The sequence below is a fragment of the Notamacropus eugenii genome, chromosome 2, assembly GCF_028372415.1.
Source record: "Notamacropus eugenii isolate mMacEug1 chromosome 2, mMacEug1.pri_v2, whole genome shotgun sequence".
In the NCBI taxonomy this organism is placed as follows: domain Eukaryota; kingdom Metazoa; phylum Chordata; class Mammalia; order Diprotodontia; family Macropodidae; genus Notamacropus; species Notamacropus eugenii.
The window spans coordinates 351,147,808-351,160,994 of NC_092873.1; the positions used below are offsets into that span (position 1 = coordinate 351,147,808).

At 35.5% G+C, this 13,187-nt stretch overlaps 1 protein-coding gene across 5 annotated transcripts in view; it reads left to right on the top strand.

The window, feature by feature from the left end:
- SPOP (speckle type BTB/POZ protein) overlaps positions 1–13,187 on the top strand; it is a 76,888-nt gene that overhangs the window by 15,115 nt on the left and 48,586 nt on the right. Inside the window, exon 1 of one of the 5 annotated variants that reach the window (XM_072646114.1) lies at positions 1,839–2,016. The exons of the other annotated variants lie outside the window; for them this stretch is intronic. The gene's annotated coding sequence lies outside the window, so the exon portion shown is untranslated. Of the gene's footprint in view, positions 1–1,838; positions 2,017–13,187 lie in introns of those variants that run through there. 5 annotated transcript variants of the gene reach the window in all.

A 13,187-nucleotide genomic window follows, 5' to 3' on the forward strand; every position in this document is an offset into this window, starting at 1 on the left:
ATACCCCCTCCCCCCAAGCCATTTCCCAATAGATAGGTAATCAAAGGACATGAGCTATTTTCTTTTTTTAAAATTTTATTTGTTTTTAATTCTCAACATTCATTTCTATAAGATTTTGAGTTCTAAATTTTCTCCCCCTCCCTCTGCTATCCTTTCCCCAAGACTGCACGCAATGTGATATAGGCTGTAATATGTACAATCATATTAGACATATTTCCACATTGGTCATGTTGTAAAGAAGAATTAGAACCAAAGGGAAAACCCAGAGGGAAGAAGAAACAAAAAGAAAGAAAGAAAATAGTATGCTTGAATCTGCATTCAGACTTGATAGTTCATTCTCTGGATGTGGAAAGCATTTTCCATCTTTAGTCTTTTGGAATTGTCTTACATTCTTGTATTGCTGAAAAGAGTTAAGTCTATGAAAGTTGGTCATCATACAGTGTTGTTATTACTGTGTACAATGTTCTCCTGGTTCTGCTCACTTCACTCAGCATCAGTTCATGTAAGTCTTTTCAGGTTTTTCTGAAGTCTACCTGCTCATAATTTCTTATAGCACAATAGTATCCCATTACATTCGTATACCATTACTTGTTCAGCCATTCCCCAATTGATGGGCATCCACTCAATTTCCAGTTGTTCGTCACTACAAAAAGAGCTGCTCTAAATATTTTTGTACATGTGTGTCCTTTTCCTGTTTTTATGATCTCTTTGGAATATAGCTTAGAAGTGGTATTGCTGGGTATGCACAATTTTAGACCTCTTTGGGCATAGTTCCAAATTTCCCTCCAGAGTGGTTGGATCAGTTCACAACTCCCAACAATGCCTTAGTGTTCCAATTTTCCTCCAACTTCTCTAATGTTTATCATTTCCTGTTTTGTTACATTAGCCAATCTAATAGGTATAATGTGATGTACCTTAGAGATGTTTTAATTTACATTTCTCTAATCAATAGTGATTTAGAGCATTTTTTTTCATATGACTATAGATAGTTTTAATTTCTTCATCTGAAAACTGCCTGTTCATATCCTTGGACCATTTATCAGTTAAGGAATGGCTTTATGAACCATTTTCAAAAGAATTGGAAACTCTTAACAACCACATGAAAGAATGCTCCATAGCACTAATAATAAGAGAAGTACAAATCAAATAGCACACAAAGAAGGTAGAGAAGGCCAAGGGAATGACATATAAACTGAATAATAAACACCCCAATCATATGTAAAAGTGTTCCTTTAAAATAAAGTTCCCTGTGCTTTGATATTTTAGGTTTTTTTGACCAGTTAAACATTTAACACTCCCATCTAATCTTTTCACCAGTCATCTGCTATTATCTTTAGTTTTAGGAGAAAGGAAAGAGTTGGAATAAGTAAATCTGTTTTTATACTAGAATTTAAAAAGCCATGTCTTCAGTATAAAAAGAAACAAAATGTGGTTAGAACCCAAGAAATTTTATATTAAAACAAATTTATTATCATAGGATTATAAATTCAAAAATGGAAGTGAGCTTAGAGTTCATCTTACACAGCTCCCCACATTTTACAGATAAATTAGGAAAGGCATCCAGAATGGTAGACATTAGAGATACTTATGAAAGTGATTAACCTAGTCAAAAATTCTATGAAGTCTTAAAAACTTTCAGCATCAGTTTAGTGATTCTTAGTTTTGACAGTTGGGAAGCCAGTCATGATGTCAGTATTTGCATAGATGATCTTAACTGGTTAACAGTAAAAAAAAATTCTGATGAGTTTGGGTGGTACTGTCTTTAGCCAATCATAAGTCATTGTTCTCTTATGTCATAGAAGTAGTGGCCCTTAGCTTAGCAACTCAACCAAACATCCTTTCAGTTTGCTCTTGACCACAAGAACAAGTAGTGTTAAACTGACTGTCTTTAGATTTGTTTTTGAGATTAGATTTCAAGTAGATATTTTTTTTTCGGTTCCACTGCATCAGTTCAAGAATGTTTGTGTGATGCTCAAGCATAAGAAGCAGACCTACAAGCATTTAAGGAACAGCAGAGTGAGTTTTCAAGGACTTGGTTATCTCATTCTAGCTGAAATGATTTACTTGCCTCCATAGTTGTATGATTGCAGCATTTGTCACTGCTGCTTTAGTAATTTTGTTTTTAGGTTAGGCTTTGATCTGTTAACATTCAGTCTGGTAAGTGGATTTTTTTTTCTTTCTGGAATCCATTAGGCAGAACTTGCCAGAATTGGAAGACTGTTGAATTTTTTATTTGAACTTCTTTCTGTCTTTAAGGGTCATTTACCAGGATCATATGTCTGCCTGGTAAGGGTGTTTTCTTTTTAAGTGCTCCTGTTAATGGCCTCTACTGTCTTGGTACTTGGTGTCAGAAATGACCAGTTCTAGCTCCAAGGTTTAGTAGAAAGAGAACTGGCTAGGAGTTAGGAGATAATGGGTTCTCTTAAGATGGGTGACGTTGGGCAGGGTCATTTAATTTCTCTGGGTATATCAACTCTCTCAACTTCAAAATGATAGGGCCAGACTTAGATGATCTAGACCTAATATTTCTTCCAGTCCCTGAAGTTGTGGAAACAAGAGAAAGAAGGACAAGAACCTGAAACCAGAATAATACATTTTGGATGAAATGTAAATTATGTGAAGGGGGAATAGTAAGTCTGTCAGACAAATATTTGGCAGAAGTGGAAACACAAGTTTGATGTCTCCCACCTCTCACTTAGATTATCCCTACCTAATTTCTTCATCATTATATTAATTTATTAAGCACCCACTGTATGCAAGATCCTCTGTGTATATGTGTGTGTGTGTGTGTGTGTGTGTGTGTGTGTATGTTTATGTGTGTGAAAGCCAGGCTGCTAGGGTTACAAAGACAAATGTGTCACATTCCTTCCTCTAAAGGAGCAAGGAAATGTTACATACACACATCCACACACACATAAAAACTGGGGCGGGGGGTGGTAAAAAAAGAGATGCAGGCAAAATGCAGTGGGAATTTGAAAAGGGAAAGTCCACTTTCATCTGGGGAGATCAGGTATGGCTTCTTTCCCAAAACAGCAGGCAACTCAGAATTGGGGCTTGGAGATAGGGAGGGACTGGTGATTGGATGGTAGAGGGAAGTCCACTCCAGGCATGGGGGCTAGCTGGCTGTGAGAGCTAGAAGAATAAGAACGGAGGACTAAGAGTGGGGAAATAGTATGAGAAAAACCTGTTAGAGCTAGATCATACACCACATAGTTTGGACTTTGCATATCTTCCTTTCCCAAGGCAATTAACCTGAAAACTTTCCTCTTAGCTCAGTCAAAAACTCATAAGAATAAACTCTGCAAAGGTCTGGAAGCTTCCCACCTTTTGGATGTAGTGATCCTTGTGGAACCTGCACATAAGTCTAGCCTTATTTGAATGTTTGTTTCCTATCACTACAGATTATTTGGTTATTTTGTAACGTCTGCAAATTTGTGGCACCACAATTCAATTCTATTTTTTTTCAATAAATGAGATCAGAGTGATTGATATATCTTACTTTACCCAAACCTACCTTTTCAACCAGTGTTCCCATATCCTCTCCTTAACAGTGAAGGATATGTGTGGAGAGGTCATTTTTGAGTAACAGTACTCAACTTTGAGGTTAGAAATTAGTCATGTGTAATTTGTTTACTTCCCAACCTCTAATGGTTTGTTTAAGTGCTGCCTGATGTCTTCAGTGGAAGCTGTTGGTATATAAAAGTTTTTGGAGAGCCTGATAGATCCTTGCAGATAACTGGTTACCAAGGTAACCAGGTTTTTCAGTTGGTAGTTGCAAGAAGAAGAAAGGAAGAACAAGATGATATCACAGGACTGCCCAAATTTTGTGAATTTGAAAGGTGTTGTTTCTTAGTGTATATTTATGTTTGAATTCACAAATTCTTTAAGTACAGAAGTTCACAATGTTAATTTAATCATCACAAAATAAACTTCAAAGTTTCATTTTTGGGAGATGTATTTAGCTACCTAATAGAAGTTTTTTAATTGACTTACATGCAATGATAATCTAGACAGACAGGCAGTATTTCATTTGGCAACTCTATTGAGACTAAGACTAGAGTGAAATAAATTTGTTGTCTGGCAGAACAAAGGATTAGTTTTCCTGATGGGAGACTTTGAGTTTTTGAGAAGTAGTAGCAAGGATGTCTCCCTTACCTTATATCAAGTATTTTCATATATCCACAAGGCTACAATAATTTTTTCCTCATACCTAGTATAGTAGAATTGGTAAATGATGGGATTTGGCCATCAGACATTCGGACTGGTTGCCCAGACTCTTTTATTAGTGGAATTTGCTTTAATCCCATGGAATTATGTTGAAACTTTGAGGTAATACTTTGATGTAATGCTAAACTTGTGTGGAGTCCATGCCAAGAGACTATTTTTTAATGGTAATACTATGTGATATTTTTGCAACTAAACTCAATTGGATAGGTTTCAGGAAAGTGTTACAATCTTTTTTCCTCCTTATTGAATTGTTATAATTTGCTTTTTTTCAGATATTGATAAAATATTTGGATGTTCAGAATATATGCTCTCTGAACCTCTAAAGGAAATGACTTTTTAAAAATATTTCAAACTCTCCTTGAGAGAGAATTCTTATTTGTGTTGTTAGGACTTATTTAGAAAGAAATCTCTTGAAGCTGGATGATCATGAAAACAACAAGACGTGGTTAGGAAAAGGGAAGAAGTTGATCACCCTGTGTGGTAGTTGTGAGCTTTATCTCCACATGCTTGCTGGGATGAATTTCCACTTGAATGTTTAAAAGTGTCACATCTTATGTTCATTTAACAAGTTCAAATTTAAAAGTTCTGAGCAAAAAGAGAAAATAGTGAATTAAATAATTCCAGTAATTCTGCGAATCTCTAGTAATCTGTCAGTCTTGGTTTTTTGGTGCTTCTTTATAGTGTGAATACCTCCCTGTGGCAGAGTATGATTCTAGAATCTTTTTGTCATCATACTACTGACAAGCAACCCATTTTTACCTTGGGTTATAGAGTTAATAAGGGCCACTTCAGTTGGGCTTCCTAGCATTCCTTGAGGTCAGCTAAAATGTTCCTTAGTGTTTCATTTGACTAACTTCTTTTGCAAGACAAAATTGGAAGGAATAGTTAATGTGTTAATATACTTATCCTGTAATATAATCACAGTTATTTTTGAATGCTTTTCAAGAATATTTTTCCCTAATCATTTTTCTTGCAATCTTAAACAATTATTTTTGTAGATGTCCTGTTTTTCTCCTTGTTAGTATCTTAGATCAGTGTAGTGAAAAAAAGTTTATATTTTTTCCATATCAGTTATCTTAGATTCATTTATTCATCTGCTTTCTGATCCAGATTTCCTTCTTTTAGATGGACTTCTATCAAGAAGCATTTTAAAAGTACTTACCAGACTCTGTGGTGTAAGTACTGTGCTTGCAAATAAAAAACCAAAAATATTCCCTACTCTCAAGAAGCTTACACTCTAATGGAAGAGGTAATCTGTATGCAAGATACATATCAGGTAGATGGGAAATAACCTTAAAGGAGAAGGCAGTAGTAGCTGAGAAGCCTGGGAACAGGCCTGCTGCAAGAAGTATTGGCAAGTGAGCTGGGTCTTGAAGGAAACTAGAGATTCTAAGAGGCAGAGGTTGAAAGGGAGGGAGAAAGAGGAGAGAGGAAGAGAGGGAAAGGGAGAAAAAGAAAGAGGGAGAGAGAATACTTTCAGGATCTGACATTTGGGATAACCACTGCAAAGGCACAGAGATAGATAGAAAATGTGTGTGATACACAGCAAATTGGCCAGTAATTATTGGAGCACATAGAGGAGAGCAATATGTTAAAAGACTGGAAAGCAAATTGGTAAAGATGACAAAAGATGGGAATTTTCAGTGTTGAAAGGGTTATGGAAGAATAGGTATACTGTTCGTTGTTAGAACTATGAATCAATATCACTGTTTTGGAAAGAATTTTGGAATTAGATAAAGTAACTAAAATGTTTATACTCTTTGACCCAGAAATACTAGGCCTTTACTCCAAGGAGAGGTCATAGATAAGAAAGCCCATATATACACTCAAATATTTTTAACAGCACTTTTTGTAGCAGCAAAGAACTGGAAATAAAGTTGAAGTCCATTAGTTGGGAAATAGCTAACAGATTGTAGTACATGAATATAATAGAATATTGCTGTGCTGTAAGAAACAAGAAATATGAATACAGAGAAGCATGGAAAGACATGAAGTAATCAGAGCTAAGAAAACAATATATACAATGACTGTACTTATTCAGATTCAAAGAAAAACACTATAAAATAAAAGTGAAGATTGCAGAATTTCAAAGAATAGTTATGACCCCAAAGAAGAGATACAGGACGACAGTCTACTCTTTTGTAGAGGTGTGAGGTCCATGGGTGTGGAACATTGCATTGCAGACTTTTTTGATGTATTGATTAGTTTTGGTAATGTTTTTCTCTTGCCCTTTTTCATTTTTTTCTTTAAAGATGTTATTGTTAGATGAAACCATCCTTGGGGGATGGAAATGGAAAGGGGAGAGATGATGGGAAGAAACTTAGTCAATGTAAAAACCAAAGTTTTCAATAAAAATATATTTTAACAATTAAAACAATAAAAGCCCTATAAGACAGTTGAGAAGGAGGTCTGGGTGTATTTGTATACAAATACCATAGTCTCTATGTTTAACAACCTTATTCCTCCCTTCCCTCCTCCAGGCTCTGCTAGGATATTTCTTAAAATGGAAATCGATATTTAAAAAATGAGGCGGGGAGGGGAGTTGGGAGGAAGGAGGAGATTGTGGCATTGGAAAGATAGGAAAGGGCCAGGTTGCAAAGAATTGCAAATGCCAAACAGAAGAGTTTATATTTCATCCAAAAAGGGAGGCGGAATGTTACAGTGGAAAGAATACTGGATATGGAGTCAAAGGGCCTCTGAGATATATGTGTGTGTATACACACACACACACACACACACACACACACACACCTTGTGTGATCTTTGGTAAGTCACTGAATCTCAGTTTCTTCCTCTGGCAAATGAAGTTTCGAAGATCCCAATGAGCTCTTCATCTGTGATACTGATAGGGAAATATTGGAGTTTGTGTAAGGGAGTGAACGTGATCAGATTATGCTTCAGGAAAATCACTCTGGCAGCTGTTTGGAGCATGGATGGGATTAGGGAAAGACTAAAACAAGGAATGCAATTAATGACTTTTCAAAAGTCTGAGGGGGAGGAGGGTGGTTGTGTGAGTAAAAAGAAGGGAATGTATTTATTCAAAAGATGTAGAAAGAGAAATTATAGAACTTGCCACTTGATAGAATATGTGGGGTGAGTGGGACTAAGGTATTAAGAATGATACTAGCTTTTATGAACTTGGAAGACTAGAAGGATGTTGGTGACTTTGACAGATGTGGAGAAATTGGGGGAAAAAATGAATTGCAGATATGTTGATAATGAGATACCTATAGAATATCCAGTTGTCAAGTAGGCAGTTGGTAATGTGGAAATGGTGAAGAGAATAGAACTGGATAAATAGATTTAAGAATCATCTGCCTAGAGATGATAATTGAGCTGATGGGAAATGATGAAGTCATTAAATGAGAAGATAAAGAAAGAAAAGGAAAGAGGACCTAGAACAGAGGTTTGGGAAATATTCACAGATGTTATTACACTATGAAGATTCAGCAGAGGAGACTGAAGAAAAGTCAGACAGGTAGAAGCAGAGCCAAGACAGACTAGTAATGAAAACCCAGAGAGGAAAGAGTATCCTGGAGAAGGTGGTCAGCAGTGTCAAAAGGTGTAGATAGATGAGAAAAAGCCATTACATTTGACAATTCATGATCATTGATAATTTTGGAAAGCCTAATTTCAGTTCAGTGATGAAGTTTGGGAGCTAGATTGAAGAGGATTTGGAAGAGGGTGGAAAATGAAAAAGAGAGACTGAGATAAATGGATTTTTTTTTTCAAGATTAGCTGATTCATCCACTAAGGAGATTTTCCTAAAACTCAGTTCTTTTCATGTCAATCCTGCTGAATAAATTCTAGTGGCTCCCTGTTGCCCCCGGAATCTAATAAAAAAAATACTCGATTAGCATTCAAAGACCATTAAGACATAGCTCCTTCCTACCTTTCTAGTTTTATTGTACCTTACTCCCCCAACAGGTACCGTTCTTTCCAGTGACGCTAGCTTCCTGACTATTCCACAAACAAGATACTTCATCTCTCAGCCCCAGCCATTTTCTCTAGTTTTTCTCCACACCTGGAAAGTTGTCCTTCCTTTAAGAATTTCAGCTAAAATCCCTATTTTCACAAGAAGCCTTCCCCAACCCATCTTAATTCTAGTACCTTTTCTCTGTTAATTGTTTCCTATTTATCCTGTATGTAGCTTGCTTTGTATATATTTGTTTGCATGAAATCTATTCCATTAGATTGTAAACTTCTTGAGAACAGAGAGGATCTTTTGACACTCTTTATATCCAAGCACCTAGTGCAGTGCCTGGCACATAGTAAGTGCTTAATGCATATTGATTGAAAAGAAGAGAGAGAGAATGATAGCTAGTGATTGTAGTAGGGTTTAATGAGTTGGATTTTTTTGATGATGATGGAGGAGACTTGGCATATTTGTAGGCAGCAGAGGAATAATCAGTAGTTAAGGAGAAATTGAAAATTAAAGAGTATAGTTTTACTGTATAAGTGATTTGATGTATTTTCTTTTTAAAAATTATTTTTAAATGTAAATCTTATTGATGACTTGTTTTTAAATCAGTCACATTTTCCACTATATCCCTTTACCCACTTCCTTTCAGAGAACCATCCCTTAGAATAAAGAATAAAAAGCAGAAAGACAAAAAGTTCTCTCAAATTAATCAACATATTTTAAAAGTTTGATATATACAGTGATTTACATCATGGACCCTCTCATCTCTATGAAGGAGTGGAGGAAATGAGAAGGTGTCTTTTCATATGTGCAACCTGAGGAATTTCTAAGGGTAGTTTTGGCTATAGAGTATTTTTAACTTCTGAGGTAACTATAGAGCTTACATCCCATCTATTATACTCCAAGATAGGACTTTCTTGTCTCTTCAGCCCAAGCTCAGTATGTGTTAAAACAAAGTAAAAAACATCATCTTTCCTCCAAATCAACTCCCTGTTTTTGACTTCATTCCTTCTCTGGTAATAGAGTTTGGTCATCTAAGATGAAAACCTTTGCCTCTGTTCACCATATCCACTCAGCCACCAAATTATTTTGGATGTTCCTTTAAAGCATCTCGTGAATCCATTCCCACCTCTACTACTCTTGTTTTAAAATGCCTAGACTTTTTGTTCATAATCCCTTAATTTATAGTCTCCCCTGAATTTGATTGTTTTCTCTAAATCTATTCTAAAGTAAAATATATTGAGGATCTGTGATTTCGTTAGTGTAGGAATTCTTTTCACCATCTCTTTGGGAATATAAATGGGCTAAATAGAGGAGGATGATGGAGGGTCTTCAAAAACTCTTGATAAGTTTTAGCCACTGCCAAAAGAGGGACTTTTTCCTTAGCAGCTCCATTAAAGCACTTAGCTAAATGTTGATGGGAATTACAAAGATTAGGACCTGAAAATTGAGTAAAGAAAATAACATATACATGAATAACTTCCACACAATAAAATAGGTAAATATATCAGGTTACTCTCCGGCTCAAAAACTTTCAACTCCTCTTCTTGGCGCCTCTTTCCTCAGATACAAATTCTTTAAACTCCTAAGGCCCTCACTGATGTCTCCTTTCCACTATTATCTCTCTTTTTTCATCCCTGTGTTGTAGCTAATCTGTTCTCCCATTGTTCTTTAGAGATGTCTTGTGCAGTCCCACCTTTGCTCATACCATTCTTCCTAAATGGAATCCATAGAGTAACTGGAGAGATTCAGTCAATCAACAGGCATTATAAAGCAGCCACTTCAGGCTAGCCAAGTGCTAGTTCCCAGGGCATAAGAAAACAAGTTGAAATGGCTCTTGGCAGCAAAGAGCAGACATTCTGTTAGGGGAAACAAGGTATATACAAAAATATATGCTAAAGACTTGGTAGTTTGGAGGAAGAGGTGTCAAGAGGATTAGGAAAGGTCTCATTTAGAAGATGTTCGTAGGTCATTTAGACAAACCCATACTTGAACAGGAATTGCTTTTTCTTTGTATCTCCAAGTCTTAGTGCCAGGCAAATAGTGCTTAATATGCTTATTGATGTATTGATTATAGCATCTCTGACAAATGGTCATTTAACCTCCACTTGAAGACTTCCAGTGAGCATTCACTCCTTATCAGTTTAAGACACCTTTCATAGAAAGTTTTGGTTGTAGTGTTGGTGGTGGGTATTATTATTATTATTATAATATGTAGCATAAACCTGGCTCTTAACTTCTACTCTTTGGTCCTAGTTTTACCCTTTGGGGTCAAACAAAGCAAATTGACTGGAATGTCATTGCCTCTTCTCTTTCTATTAACTTCCACCTCTTTTAGGGAACCTTCCCTGACTATCCAGGCCTCAGTGATTTCTCCCTCTTTTGAATTCAGAAAATAGCAGAGTTAGAAACACACTCTTAGAAAGCCTTCGATTTAACTCACTGATTTTACAATCCAAGGAAACGTAGTAGAGAGGCGATTGTCTTGCTCAGGATCACACAGTAAGTTAGTGTCACATTGGTCATTAGAGCTTGTGTCTTCTGAAAAGGAATCCAATGATTTGTTTTTTCCTTAAAATTTTTAAAAATTTAAATTATTAACTTAAAAGTCAATAGTCATGTGTATTTTTGTATGCAAAGGCCAGAAAAAGGGTTGTATATGAAAAAACCATAACCATATATTAAGTTTAACACAGCATACTAAAGTGTGTTGCTTTGCTTCTCTCTACTCACTTCTGAATCTCCTGTGCTTTTTTTGTGCATATTACTAAAAAAAATTTTTTTCTAAACTTAGCATCAAAAAAAGAACACTTCCACATACAAAGAACATAAACAAAGAACATATTATATGTGAAAATAATACATTCAGCTTGCTTTTAGAAAAAGTATATAATAAATTCAAAATGTTACTTTCAAAGCTCTCCTATTTGTGTTCATTCTTACATATTTGAATCAGTTTCTTTTATGTTTATATATCAGACTTGTATCAGAGAAACTTGTTGCAAAGACTTTTCTAGTTAACTGTTTCCCCTTCTAATTTTGGCTTTTGATTTTGTGTAAAAACTTTACAATTTTATTTAATCAAAAGTGCACCCTTTTCTCTGAGCCTTTTTATTCCCTGCCTAGTCATCTTCCCTTATCTTTAGGAAAGTTTTCTTCCTTGTTTCTCCAATTTGCTTATGCTGTGAACTTTTATATCTAAGTCATGTATCCATTCATAATTTATTATGGTCCATGGTGTGAGATCTTGAAGTAAACCACCCTGGAAAACAGTTTGGAACTATGCCTTCCAAATTACTAAATTTTGCATATCCTTTAATCCATTGATACTGTTACTAAGTCTGTAGTGTAATTATTGTAATAATTGTAAATATGTAACATAATATGATAATAGCTATCACTTTAGGTTTACAAAGTGCTTTACAAATATTATCTTATCCTAGATAAGTAGATGTTATTATTGCTCTCATTTTACAGATGAGCAAATTGAGGCACATAGAGGTAAATGAGTGACCCGGGGTCCCACAACTAATAAGTATCTGAGACTGGTTTCTGGTCTTTCTTAAGTCTAGGTCCAGCTCTCTATCCACTGTGCCACCTAGCTGCCAAAGAACTAAGAGGTCAAAGAAGTAAGAAAAAAAATCACATACACACACATACTAGAAGAGCTCTTGTGGTGGCAAAGAACAGGAAATTAAGAGAATATTTGTCAGTTTGGGGAATGAGTGAATATGGTATATGAATATAATGGATTAGCATAGCATAAGAAATTAAGAAAGAGGTGCTTTCAGAGAAACCTGGGAAGACTTATATGGACTGATGCTGGGTGAAGTGAGCAGAACCAGAACAATTAATACTGCAGCATAAACATTGTAAAGACAACAACTTTGAAAGACTTAAGAAATCTGATTCCAGAGGACTGATGATGAATAATATTCACCTCCTGACACAGAGGTGATGGATTAATATGAAGAATGAAACATTTTTGAACATGACCAAGAGGGGAATTTGTTTTGCTTGATTATGTTTATTTGTTACAGGGCTTTTTCTTTTTTTTTCCTCTTCCAGTGAGGGATGGAGGAAGAGAAAAAAAGAAATGCATGATAGTTGAAAATTTAAAATTCCATTAAGGGATAAAAAGAAAAGATAGCAATCTTGGTTTAAGCCCAGTTTATGTCAGACTCCCATCCATTTTTTCCAGCCATTTTTATCAAAAAGTCTTTATCTCACTCAGGAGTTGCACATCTTTAAGTTTAGTAAACACTAGCCTACTAAGGTTTGTTTGCTTTTGTATCTTGCGTACCTAATCTGTTCACTGATTAATCTTTAGACCCTACTCTTAAGGAATTTACCATATATCAAGTATGGGGGTAAGTATGAAGGAATAATACTTGTATACTAATAATTACAATACATAGTACAATGACAGTACATAAAGATGATCAATACAAAGAAGAGATGCAAAGTGCTGTAAGAAATTTAAACAGAAATGATTGCTTTTAATTGGGGCATCTGCTTCTTATGTCCCTGCATATTAACTCTGTTATCGGGATTTTTAAACTTTATGATAAATTCCCATATTAGTTTGTATTTTTTATATTGATGCTTATTTATCATCCTAACAATTTTCTTTTTTATTCACCTCATCAAGGAAAAGCTGATAACAAGTGTGTAGTAGAATTCTGGGAATAGTGCTGAAAGAGACTATAGAAATCATCTAGTCATCTAGGTTGTTAACAAAATAACGATGTCTTTGTTAATACACATATAATACAGGGGGCCCAGTTAATATTTCTACAAGTTTGAGCATATTGTAGTAGGAACTGTATAAGATTGAGAGTCACAGGACCTGGGTTCTAGCCCTAGGTCTACTCTAAACTATAGTTATGTGAACTTGAGTAAGTCACTTCTTTCCTGTAAAGGTTCATTTTTCTTCTAATGGGATGAAAGCTCCTTGAAAGCAAGGGATGACTGTTGTGTCTTTGACTTTGCCTTCTCAGTTTCTTGCATAGTGTCCAGCACGTAGTAGACATTTAAT